A 12,993-nucleotide genomic window follows, 5' to 3' on the forward strand; every position below is an offset into this window, starting at 1 on the left:
GGATCAGTGGCAAGTCAGGGGACCCAGAGCTTGAGCACAATAGGCCTGAGCCCGGGCCTCTGGGGAAACGGATGGCCAGCTGACCTTGGTGAAGTAATAGCCAGGACTGGGGCCACATCTTTTGGTTCACCCTCTGCTGGCCCCAGCTTCTTTGGCTCAGGAACGCCCAGGATTCCGGGCATGTCTGCCTGTAGCCTTCTAAAAATATCCCGGCTGCCCAGTGCCTCCCAGATGTCTGAGCACTGACTCTGTGATTTCCCTGCTGGTAATGGGTCAGCCCCGACATGCGCAACCGGTCTGGCTCAAGCCACTTCCTCTGCCTCCCACCACGCAGCCTACCGGAAGCTTGGCCCAGCCCCACTTCCCAACCCTTGAAAGGCAAGCAGGGGTAGAGGCCTGACTGAGAGACCTCAGAGATTGTTGACTCCAGTGCCTTCTGGGAACAGACCAGAGAACTGAGGTCCAAGGACTTGCCCAGGGCTCTTGGGACACTAAGGTCCTCCCCAACCCACTCCCCAGCACTCTGGTCATGCCTGCTGCTGCCCCACCTCCCACATGCTGCCTGGAGTCCAGGTCTGTAAACTGGATCTGACTTCCCCACTCCAGTTGTAAACTCCTGACAGCAGTGATGCGGAAGATCCCTGTGATGCCCATGGTGCCCGGAAGAGTGTCCAATCTGCAGTGCATGTCGGTAAATGTAGATTGGATTAAACGATGTAGTGGCAGCCAGGGCTATGCACAGAGCCCTGGGCCAGGGACTAGGGCCTCTGGGTTCTAATCCGGGATCAGCCTCTGTGATACCATATGTCCTCATTAATTGCTCTGGATGAGCCTCAGATGAACGGAGTCTGGATGAGATAGTGTCCAAGGACTAAGCCAGCTCTGCTGTCCTAAAGCCATGAACTGATGACCTGTTGGGTATTCCCGTCCTCTCCTTTGCTCCACTGTGTATGGGGAGATGGCATATCCGGCTGGTTCCACCCAGCTCCAGGCTCTCAGCTCCTACTCCTCCCTGTGTACTCTGAACGTCCCACCTCTGGTCCTACCCCCATAGACTGAGCTCTTCCAGTGGTGCCACCCTCTGACTCTGCAACTGGGGGCCCAGGAGTGAACATACCCACCCCACCCCTCACTTATAACCGTGTGATCTTAGGTAAGGCATTGACCTTTTCTGGGCCTGAGTTTTATCACTTGTACAATAGGGATAAGAAGACCCACCTTAGAGGAATGTTAGGAGAGACAAAGGAGATTCCACATCTCAGATATGAGGGCATACATCTCCTGCAGAATGTCTTCCCTGACCTCCCAGAATGGCTCAGGTGCCTTTGCTGGCTCTCCAGTTCTGCCTTCCCTCCCTCACACCATGTCCATGCTGTGTGGCTCTCCATGCATCCATCTCCCACCAGGCTGGGGTATCCTCAAGGCCATAAGTCCCCAGGGCCCAATACAGAGTCTTCACAGATGAAGGCCATGGGAAGTTTTTTGGCCAACAAAGTGAGTGAATAAAGCCTGGGGGAAAGACAAAGTGTTGTGTAGAAGTCTGGGAGTCTGACTTAGGAGGGATCTGCTTGAGAGTGGGCACTGGTGGTATGAATACAGAAAGCTGCTTGGAGCCCTTCCCTCACTTCTCTGATTGGTGAATTCATCTGTGATGATCCCTGAGAAGTATCTTCTTCCCTGAGAAAGCTGTTCACCTGGGCACATGATGCACTCCACTGCAGGATTCTTTACAGGTCTGTCTCTCCCCTCACGATGTGGTGAGTTCCCTGAAGACAAGGCTCTGTTGGATCTCATATACCAAGCACTGTATCTGGTGTGAGTCCAAAAAGGGTTGTGGAGAGAAAAAAAGTAGATGAAGACAATGATTTCTGAATGTGACATGGGGTTGAATTGCTTCATCTTTAATGCCCCTCCCAGCCTTGGGGAGGATATTAAGTTAGCAAGCTGTTGTCTTCCTTCTGGAGTCACATGTGGGTTAAGTGTGAGCTGGTGAAGATTGATAAAGAGCTGTGAGAATATATTTCCAAACCCCATCTTTGGGCCTGGATTTTCCTCTGCTAAGGGAAGGCTGCAGAAACCAGACCCTAGACATAAAAGACCCCTGGATATCCCAAAGATGTTTCTCAAGCCCTTGATCTGAGTCTATTTACTCGTAATTTTACACATTAATTTTACACCCTTGGCGATCTGGGTGTCAACAGTTTAAAGGTTAATTGGCAGCCATGGTGGGGTGAGGTTGCTGTTACAAGCAGGTGTCAGGCAGGCTGGCACTCACCAAGGCAGCAAGAGAGAAGCAGCAGGGAGATAGAAAAACAAAACAATATTACACAGGCAAAAGCGCTTAAGAGCAACACAGGTTGGGATCATTTAGTTAAGGTCAGGCCTCCCTGAAATAAATGCCCCTTGATACATCACTGCTTCTGTTCTGGGAAAATCCCTTTCTGGACCTCAGTCTCCCCCACCTGTAAAATGAACAGGTTCCATGAAGGGCTCTGCGTGTTTATGATTCTGCAGGAGTTCCCTCATGTGAAGCCTTTCACTTCACAACTATACAGGTCAAATGAGGTCAAGACTCCAGTCTCCAGGGGTTTTGGGTAATCAGGCTTTCCTGCCACAAATCCCCAAGGGTGGAGACTGTCCTTAGGGGGAGTCCACCACCAAAGCTGTCTGGGCTGAACTCCCAAGAAGAAACAAAACTCCCCAGGTACTGGCACAGAGCCTGTGGCCCATCGTCGGCTTGCTGCCTACGGAAGGGGTGAAAAGGAAGCCTGGCTCTGAGTGAAACGGAAGTGCCTAAGGTCTGACAGTTGTTCTCAGCATTCTGCAGCCAGGAGGGAAGTAAAACTGTCTGGGCATCTGGCAGCTTTCATCCTGAAAGCCCATGGGACAGCAACAGGTGAGGCCTGGTGTAGGTGTGCTCTCTGGTCCAGAGCCCTGGCCCATGCCGGCTAGCGGGGAGGTGGGAGGGGGAGGTCCCTGGAGAACAGAGAGATATTCACAGCCTAGTGGGAGATATTTACAAAATCATGGGTTAATCGTGATTATCAATGTACATATGGGTGCTGAAAAACTGTCAACAGAGAGCACCTAATCCAGCCTGGGGCTCAGGGAGAGCTCCAGAGCAGGTTAAGTAACCTGCCCAAGGTCATATAGCTAATAAGCTGTCCAGCTGGGCCAGAGACTTGAAAGGAAGGGGAGTTCAGAAAAAGGCATAACTAAATAGTAGTCTAGTCAGCTTGTGCTTAGTGCTGCCATCAAGGTCTGAACAAGGCTATGGAGACCCAGAGGCATAAGGATTAATTCTGACCTGGGGGAAGAAGGAAGGTTTTCTAGAAGCAGGGGTTTTGAGCTGGGGTTTGAAGGATGAATATGAGTTTATCAGGCAGAGAAGAGGAGGAAAGGCTGAAGGCAAAGGGAAGTGCATATATATGTTGTGTTTGGAACAAAGACACCTAAAATGGTGAGGTTGAGAGATGAGGTCAGGTGGTCCAGCAGGAGTCATGTGGTGAAGGGCCTAGAAGGTCATGTTAAGAAGCCTGGGCTTCATTTGGAGGGTGGGGGGAGCCAGAGAAGCGTCTTGAGCAGGGGAGTGCATGGTCAAAGTAGCATATTAGAAGGCTCGCTCTAGATGCTTAGGAGGGCAGAGGATAGGAGAGACAGGTTGGGGGAGAGGCAGGAATGTTGGCAGGGAGGCAGTGACAGAGGAATGAGGGTAACTAGGTCGGTGTCAGGCCCAACCCCTGGTGAGGAATTGAAACTTTTTAGGAGCCTATAGAGGTGTGGAGGAAATGAGAATTGAAACCTGAGCCCTGCTATGGCTGCGGTCTGGGCAGGTGCCGTTAGCAAGGGAAGTGAAAGAGTTGGGGTGACTGGCCGTCCAATCCTGAGGGAGGTGAGAGAGCTTGGGAGGGAATGTAGGAGGCCTGTCCTCAGGCGGGAACCCTGTTCCAGGTTAGGGCAGCATCAGGCACCATGTCCCGGGAGGCTGAGAGGCACCTGCCACTGACCACTGTGTGGCCCACCAAGTCCCTGCCCCTCAGGGATCTCATTTCCTTCTGCCAAGCCTTTGCTCAAATCTCTCTTGAGATAAGCTTTTCCTCCCTTTCCTCCCTGACTTTCCAGCACCCTGTGATTCCCAGCCCTCCAGGGGGCCTTCTCTGAGCAGAGCAGGTTCCTGACCTCCCACCCTGCCTGAGTGGTGGCATAGCCATGCCCGGCCTTGAGGCATGTCTTGTTCTGTGATCTTGGTTCACCGTTCTAGTCACTGTTGCCTTGCTGCAGGTGCCCCTGTCCCATCTGACCCTTCCCACAAGAGTACATTTAGGAGTAATGGTCAGAATCAGACCCTGGGGCCCTCAAAGAAGCCACATTGCACATGTCTGCCCTAGAGCAGGTGAATGGGAGGGCTGTTCCTGGGTCAGGCTGGTTGGGTCTTTGTTCTGAGGAAAGTCTTGACCTGACTGAGCCAAATAGGCAGATCTAGGTGGAGGGTCCCATATTTTTTTGGTAGTCTATTTCATTTTTTTAAAACTGAAGTATAGCTGATGTACAATATTATATGTTACAGGTATACAATATAGTGATTCACAATTTTTAAAGGTTATACTCCATTTATAGTTATTATAAAATATTGGCTATAGTCCATCCTTATAGCTTATTTTTTACATAATAGTTTGTATCTCTTACTCCTTATCCCTATATAGCTCCTCCCCATGCCCTCTCCCCACTGGTAACCACTAGTTTGTTCTCTACGTATGTGACTCCGTTCCTTTTTTGTTATTTTTACCCGTTTGTTATACTTTTTAGATTCCACGTATAAGTGATATCATACAGTAATTGTCTTTCTCTGTACGACTTATTTCACTCAGCATAATACTGGAGGGTCCTGTATTAGTCAGGAGGCCAGCAGGAAGCAATTCACTTGTAACGGTTCAAATGAAGAGACTTAATGAAGGGACTGCTGTACTGAGGTGTGGCCACGGTTAAGGGAACAAACAAAAGATGGTGAGGCACCCACCCAGAGACTAGGGCTGAAAGGAGGGGCAGGAATCACATCACCAGAGCCCGATGAGAGGTAGGGCTGCCTGGCAGAAATGGGATCAAGGAGGGAGTGGGGAAGGAGCAGAGGGAGAAATAGCCCAACCGCTCTCTCCTCTCATCCTCCAGTCTCCTGTCGTTTCTCATTGTCCAAACCCAAGTGGAAGCCAGTTGGCAAGGGGGCCTTGTGATGCAACCCACAGGGATCAATCTCCTGCAGGGCTGAGGGTCTGGGTTGAGGTGCAAATAGAAAATAATAATCCCCAGATATGCCTGAAAACTTGTCACCCAGATGCAATATTTGGAAGACAGATATTCATTGGCCTTGACCCAGTCATTTCTCTGTGATCAGTGCTGAGTTGGAGGTTTTTCTTACTGCCCCAGAGAGAAAAGACCAAACTTCACCTTTACATTCATATTGCTACCATCTAGAAAGCACTGTCTGGTGACCTAGAGAATGACAGAGCCACAGGGGTCTCAAGGGTAACCATCCCAGCCTACACAGTGCCTGAGGCTCAGAGAAAGTGAGAGCTGCGCCTGGGGTCACAGGGCCAATGTGAGAAAAGCAGTATCCAGATTATGTAGTTAAGACCACATAGCTAGAAAGCAGCAGAGCCAAAATTCAAACTGGTTAGTCTGACATAGAGCTTGACCCAGGCTCTTAACAGAGGCCCCAAGATGAGTGCCCAATATACAGGGAGGAAAGGCAGCCCAAGGTGCCTTGTCCTTCAGACCCACCCAGCCTCTCCTTGTGGTCCATGCACTCATAAGCCTCCTCCTGGGTGGAATAGCAGTGAAGTCACTAGCCCAGTGCAGCGTGTGAGAACAGAGGGCTCAACATAAACAGACGATAGGCCTGAGTAGGCCCTCAGGCACACCCTCCCTTAGGGTGCTGTACTGGGCCTTCTATTCTGTTACCTGGCTGCCCATACTTAATGTTCCACTTCTGGTAAACCTCGTGGTCTTCAGGCCTTCAAATCCATCCATCTAGGATGCCTTGTCTTAGGTGCTGGGGATACAGTGACAAATAAGATCTTCTCCCAGAGATATATGGGGATGGGGAGCACTGATAGGAAGGGTGAGACAGGCAATACACATGCCTATTATAGAGTGTGTCAAACACCAGAAAGGGATATCAGTTTTCAAAATTTAAAGCAAACATCAAAGTGGGACGTCCACAAAAGGCCATAGTTCACCTTCGCAGGCTCATTTCCCAGGATTCACTATTCAAGCTCTTCCTAAACATGGCTCAGGCCCATCCAGTCTGCAGTTTTTGCTCTTTCTCACTGTTCCTTTCCTGGGAGTGTCCACCTCCCATGCTTCAAGGCCCACTTCCGGGGCAGCCTTCCAGTTCCCCTCTTTTAGACAGAGGCAGCTTCTGCACCTGGAAGTACCATAGCACTTTGATTCTGTGCTTTGGAATTTCTTACTCAGGCTCAAACAATAGTGAAGCAATTCTAGATCTTTTTTCTCCATCTATAGCTCCTGTTTTTTTTTTTTTTTTAACATCTTTATTGGAGTAGAATTGCTTTACGATGGTGTGTTGGTTTCTGCTTTATAACAAAGTGAATCAGTTATACATATACATATGTTCCCATATCTCTTCCCTCTTGCATCTCCCTCCCTCCCACCCTCCCTATCCCACCCCTCTAGGTGGTCACAATATAGCTCCTGTTTTTTTTTTTTAATTACTTATTTATTTTTTGGCTGCACAGGCTTTCTCTAGTTGCAGTGAGCGGGGGCTACTCTTCATTGCAGTGCACAGGCTTCTCATTGCGGTGGCTTCTCTTTGTGGCAGAGAATGGGCTCTAGGCTCGCGGGCTTCAGTAGTTGTGGCACGCAGGCTCAGTAGCTGTGGCTTGCGGGCTCTAGGCTCAAGGGCTTCAGTAGTTGTGGCACGTGGGCTCAGTAGGTGTGGCTCACCAGCTCCAGAGCACAGGCTCAGTAGTTGTGGTGCATGGGCTTAGTTGCTCTGAGGCATGTGGGATCTTCCCGGACCAGGGCTTGAACCCGTGTCCCCTGCATTGGCAGGCGGATTCTTAACCACTGCACCACTAGGGAACTCCTATAGCTCCTGTTAATTCAATTTTTCATTCTCCCCTCCTTGAATACTACAGGTGCAGTAACCATTTGCTCAATGAAAGTTTGGCAGCCCAGTTCTCAAGAGGAGGGGCTGGGTGAGTCCAGAAACTATGACAGAGTGGTTAACCATCTGGACACTGGAGTTCCAATCCTGCTTCTAATTGTGTGATCATGGGGAAGTTACTTAACCTCTCTGAGCCTCAGTTTCCCCATCCTGAAAGACAGGATAATTGGTGTTGTGAGAATCAATGCGTTAACATAGTCAAAAACCTCAGAGCTGTGCCTGGTACTCCATAAGCATGTAAGAAATGTTAGCTATTATTATTACAGCTGTCATTAGGAGCCAGGGGTGTGAGTTTGTAAACAACTCCTCACACCTAAGCAAAGCTTGTGCAGATACACACAGTGACTCAACACAGTCACATTTGGAGATTGGGCTGAGTGGGTAACTGTAACCCCATTTTAGAGATGAGCAGAGGCTCAGAGAAGGTAGGGGCATGCATTCATGTAACAAATATTTATGGGCAATTTCCACATGTCAGGCACTGCCTCTCTTCCCACATGAAGATTACTGAACCCTCAGAGGAGGGGATGAAGGTACTGTGTTTTAAATAGGTACCCCTAGGTGATTCTCAGCTCAGGCAAGTCTCGGAAAATGCTTGGATTCTAGGATACTAGGACAAGCATCTTGCCACATTCCAAATTTGGAACTGAGTTTTATAGGAAATACCACTTTCTGGTGGCAGATTTGCATATCAGATAACAGCACAGACCCTGGAGCCTGATTAATTGGGTACAAATCTTAGTTTGCTTTACCCTTAGCAAGCGTAGGGTAAAATGGGGCTAATAATATTACCCACTCCAAAGTTGTTGTGAGAATTAAATTAATTATTTATGTGAAGTGTTGACACATAGTAGCTATTATAAAGTATAGGCTATTATTATTATTACTGTGCCCAGTGTAGACAAGCATCAGAGAGAAGGCAGGGGTGGTGGATTTAATGCTTCTTATCCCAGGATTGGCTCTGCCTACAGTGTTGGCAGTGTCTGTCTCTTCAAGGGGACTCACCACCTGCTCCCTTCCGCTGGAAGAGCTTTCCTGAGCCAGGGAATTTCCTCCCATAGCAGGTGATAGCAGCTCCCAGCATTCTGATGCCATGCGCTCTGCCTGCAGCAGCATGGCAAGAATTAGATCCCATGTTGGGGCCAAGGCTGGACTGTGCAGACAGGTGGGTTTAGGGGTTGGATGTGTCCATTTAGGAGGGCTGAAAACCAGAGGAGGGGGAGTACAGGTCCTGAGGAAGCTTCTCTCCTTACACAGGGTCAACTTCTGTTGAGAGTGGTGCTGAGCTCACCCAGGCCACAGGATGTGGTATGTGGATGGATGTGTTGCAGACAGGGGAAGGGTGGGTGCCCAGGGAGGAGGCAGAATGCCAGGGCATCTGCCAGCCCTCCAGGACACTCATTTTGGCCTACTGCCCTCCAGCAGGGAGCAGGCAAGCATGATTTGTTTTGGCATTAACTGGGCAGGCTGTGGGAAAATAAGCAACAGGCTTCCTAAGCTGAGCAGGGCCTGCTCCCTCCACAGGTCAGCACACGGTGGTTACAGAGCTGCCACCCCCCCATCCTGCTGTCCCTCCCTGACAACTCCAACTCCCTCCCCTGGTCTCTGCCTGACCCCCATCCCCCAGCTCAGCCTGGAGGGTCTTCTCCATGGAAGAGGCTCACAGATGGATAGCGTCCCATGCCTTCCAGGCTGGGAAGGCCCAGTGCTACAGATGAGGAAATGAAGGCTGAGGGAGGGCAGGGACTTCCCGGGTCCTCACGGTGAGTCAGGACAAAACCAGGACTGTAGCTGTGCTTAACCTCCTCCCACGGGAATTCCCCTTTTTGTGTTTTATTATTATTTTTTAAATTTGCAAACAGAACCAGAACAAAATGAAGGGAAGCTGAAGGAAAACACATGTACGCACAGAGGAAACTCACATTTGTAGGCAGTATGATTGCAGGCATTTTATATAAACATTCCCATTTAATTCCCATCACAACCCTGCAAAGCATCATTATTCCCCTTTTATGGACAAGGGAACTTGGTTTAAAAGAGGTTTCAGGACTTGGTCAAGAACCCAAAGCTTGGCAGAGGAGGAGGTGGACATCTAACCCAGGTGTGCCTGATCCCAAATCCCTGTGATGTTACCCCTCCACCCAAACCTGACTGTTTTACCCATCGGTCCTAGCTTCACAGAACTGTAATCACAGTGCAGCTCCCAGTGGGAAGCCTTGGTCAGCATCCCATGTGGGATGTATGTATCCCAGGATGAGTACATCCTTAATACATCCTTAATGTATCCCAGGATGAGTAGTCACTTGCTTACATAGCTCCCCAGCCTTTTGCAGATCATGTACCCATTATTTCATTTAAACTGCACCCCCCCCAGGAGGAACACAGGACAGAATTTGCAATGTGCCAAAGGTCACACTTGGCAAGTGCCTGTCAAAGATAGCACTAGAACCGTGGTTTCCTGCCTCCTGATGTCAAAATCATGTGACTCTTAGCTCCTACTGTAGCCCTGGAACTGACCCCTGACCCCCCATCCAAGCTGTAACACTCCCTGACAGGGGCACCAGCTGACCACGTAATTCCCTGCCCCAGTGCCTGCCTCTCGGGAACTCACCTCTGGCCTTAGATCCCTGCTACCCGACTCTCCTGGGCTGCCCTGCATGACCTGGACTCACTGTTATACCTTTGGTCCATGTGTTGAGATTTGGAGTTGCTGGAGTACAGGGCTTGGGTCTCACCCTAAAGACCTGCTTACAACTGAGCCCAGAATAAGGGGCTTGTTGACGCTGGATGGAATCCAAGGTCTAGTTCTGCCACAAAGTCACTTTGTGGCCTAGGGAGAGCCTCTGCCCTCTTCTTGTGGCCACAGATCTTGAAGCCTCACTCCAGTGGGCTGTGATTCTCTGTCTGGAGATCTGACTAGTGGAGGAGACAGGCACATTCCTACAACAGGCTGACCAGAGGCCTGTGTTGAGAGATCACCTCAGGCAGAAGCAAAGGCCGGTATGTGTGTGGGGGACGGAGGTGGAGGGTGAAAGATGACTAGGGTAGAAGGGAAGTGAATGGGGGTGGGGTTCACAGGCTGCATGGTCTGCAGCATCATCCCCAGGTCGGGGTGGTGGGGCTCAGGCAGGGGACAGCTGGCATCTGGATGGGCTGACAGGTATTCCTGAGCAGCCCATGACAATGTGAGTGGGGGATAACGACAGAGCAGGAAAGGGAGTAGAGGGGGCTTTGAATCCCAGCTGCAGGAAGGGTAAGGGGTGCCTTGGTGCAGAATGGGCAGATGGGGATGGTGGCCATCTTCTCTGGAGAAAGCCTTGGATGGAGTACCAACCTGTCGCGGGTGTCCTTTCTGGACCAGGGTAGGGTGAGGTGCTGTTCACATTCTAGCCACGCTCAAGTGCCGCTGCATACTTTGCCTCCCTGAGGTTTCTCCCAGGAGCCCTGTGGAATTTTGGAATAGCTTGTCTTCCAGTGCCCACTCTTATATCTGCTCCAGGCCAACTTTGAGTCCTGGCTCTGACTTAAACTTAGAATCACATTACTTCCAGGAGACTTCATAGCAGCATGCATGCTGGAGGGAGACCATAGCTTCAGAGCCAGAGGTAGCCAGGGGCCAGGCCTGGCTCTCCTGGCCCAGCTGTGTGACCTTGGGTAGGTCATTTCATTTCTGGGCCTCAGTTTGTGAAATCTGTGAAATGGGTCATATGTATCATTAGGGGTTGTTGTGAGGGTGTAGAAACAGTGTAAATAACACACCACGCTTGAAACGTGGAAGAGGCGAAATAAATGGTAGCTGTTATCAATTCCTCCCCAGGGTGAGAATCCCATCTGTGGCCTCCGTGATGGAAGGGAGCCAGCACCTGCTTGCACAGACCCAGGGATGGGGGAGCTCACCCCCTCCAGGGGCAGCTCTGCTTGGAAAACCTCCTTCCTTAGATGCAGCTGAGACCTCTTTCAGTTCAGTCTCTGGGGCCACAGTGCATGCTGCTCTGTGGCCACAGGAAAGCTTTGTGGCATTTCCCCCAAAGAATCTCAAGAGATCTTACTGATAACACAGTGCTTGCCTGCATTGAAGGAGCAAGGCTCTGGAAGTCCCCAGCCTGGTTCAAAGGGTACATTTTAGTCAGGCTTACATGTCACAGAAATATCCTTCCCCGTCCCTGTGGAGTTTGGAACATACAGATTGTATACTCCTGAGTCTCCTTTTTCCTGGGTGAACTCTCCCAATTCCTTTGAACATTCCTCATAGAGGCGAACAGGAGAACTGGGTTCTGGTCCCAAATCCATCACTTCAGGGCAAGTCACTTATATTCCCTGAGCCTCTGGTTCCTCATTTGTAAAATGAAGAACACAATACTGTCTCATAGGATTACAGTGAAGATTAGCTTGGAAAAGTAATATAAAAGTTTGGGGTCTGGAAAAGGCACTTGGTAAATATTAGACACATTTTAAAAGAAACCACATTTAAAACAAATTTATTTATTTATTTGGTTGCACTGGGTTGTCTTCCTTTTTTTTTTTTGGCTGCATCAGGTCTCAGCTGTGGCACATGGGATCTTTGTTGAGGCATGCGAGATCTGTCCTTGGAGTGCGGGCTCTTCGTTGTGGCATGCGGGCTTCTCTCTAGCTGCAGCGTGCGGGTTTTCTCTCTCTAGTTGTGGCGCATGGGCTCTGTCGTTTGCAGCATGCGGGCTCTCTCGTTGAGGCACTCGAGCTCAGTAGTTGTGGTGCACGGGCTTGGTTGCCCTGTGGCAATGTGGGATCTCAGTTCCCTCACCAGGGATCGAACCCACATCCCCTGCATTGGATGGTGGATTCTTTACCACTGGACCACCAGGTAAGTCCCGGCACTGGGTCTTAGTTGAGGCTCCAGGGCTCCTTAGTTGCGGCACATGGGCTTCTCAGTTGTGGCATGCAAACTCTTAGTTGCGGCATGCATGTGGGATTTAGTTCCCTGACCAGGGATCAAACCCAGGCCTCCTGAATTGGGAGCACGGAGTCTTATCCACTGCCAGGGAAGTCCCACAAACACATTTTTTGAGAGAGCAGTTAACAGGTAAGCCCATTTGGTGTTGCCCATTAGCTTTCTTTTCTTTATTTTTTAAAATAAATTTAATTTAATTTAATTTATTTATTATTTTTGGCTGAAGTGGGTCTTCGTTACTGCGCGCGGACTTTCTCTAGTTGCGGTGAGCAGGGGCTACTCTTCATTGTGGTGCGTGGACTTCTCATTGCGGTGGCTTCTCTTGCTGTGGAGCATGGGCTCTAGGCACGTGGGCTTCAGTAGTTGTGGCTCGCAGGCTCTAGAGCGCAGGCTCAGTAGTTGTGGCGCACGGGCTTAGTTCCTCTGCGTCATGTGGGATCTTCCCGGACCAGTGATCGAACCCATGTCTCCTGCATTGGCAAGCGGATTCTTAACCACTGCGCCACCAGAGAAGTCCTGCCCATTAGCTTTTTATAACACCTGTAAAGGAAATCATTCCAGAAAGTCAATGCCATTCCTGGTTTCAGAATAATGGCAAATCAGGTGGAGGGTACCCTCCTAAATCCATAAAATAAAGCCCCAGGGTTTGACTTCAGCTGTGAAGAACCTACTAAGTTCTAGGCTCATTCACTGACCTTACTCTGCAATTGGGGACCAAGGCCCAGAGAAGGCCCAGCAGATCAGTGATAGAGGCTGGATCCCAAGTCTCCCAACATCCAGCACCTTTATACCCCCAGTGCTCACTTCCAGTAAAGGGAGGTGAAGGGAGGATAATTTCTGGGCCAGACTAGCTGCACCCAGGACTAGGATTCAGCAAATCTTT

Source organism: Mesoplodon mirus, assembly GCF_964341445.2.
Source record: "Mesoplodon mirus genome assembly, chromosome: 7".
NCBI classification, from domain to species: domain Eukaryota; kingdom Metazoa; phylum Chordata; class Mammalia; order Artiodactyla; family Ziphiidae; genus Mesoplodon; species Mesoplodon mirus.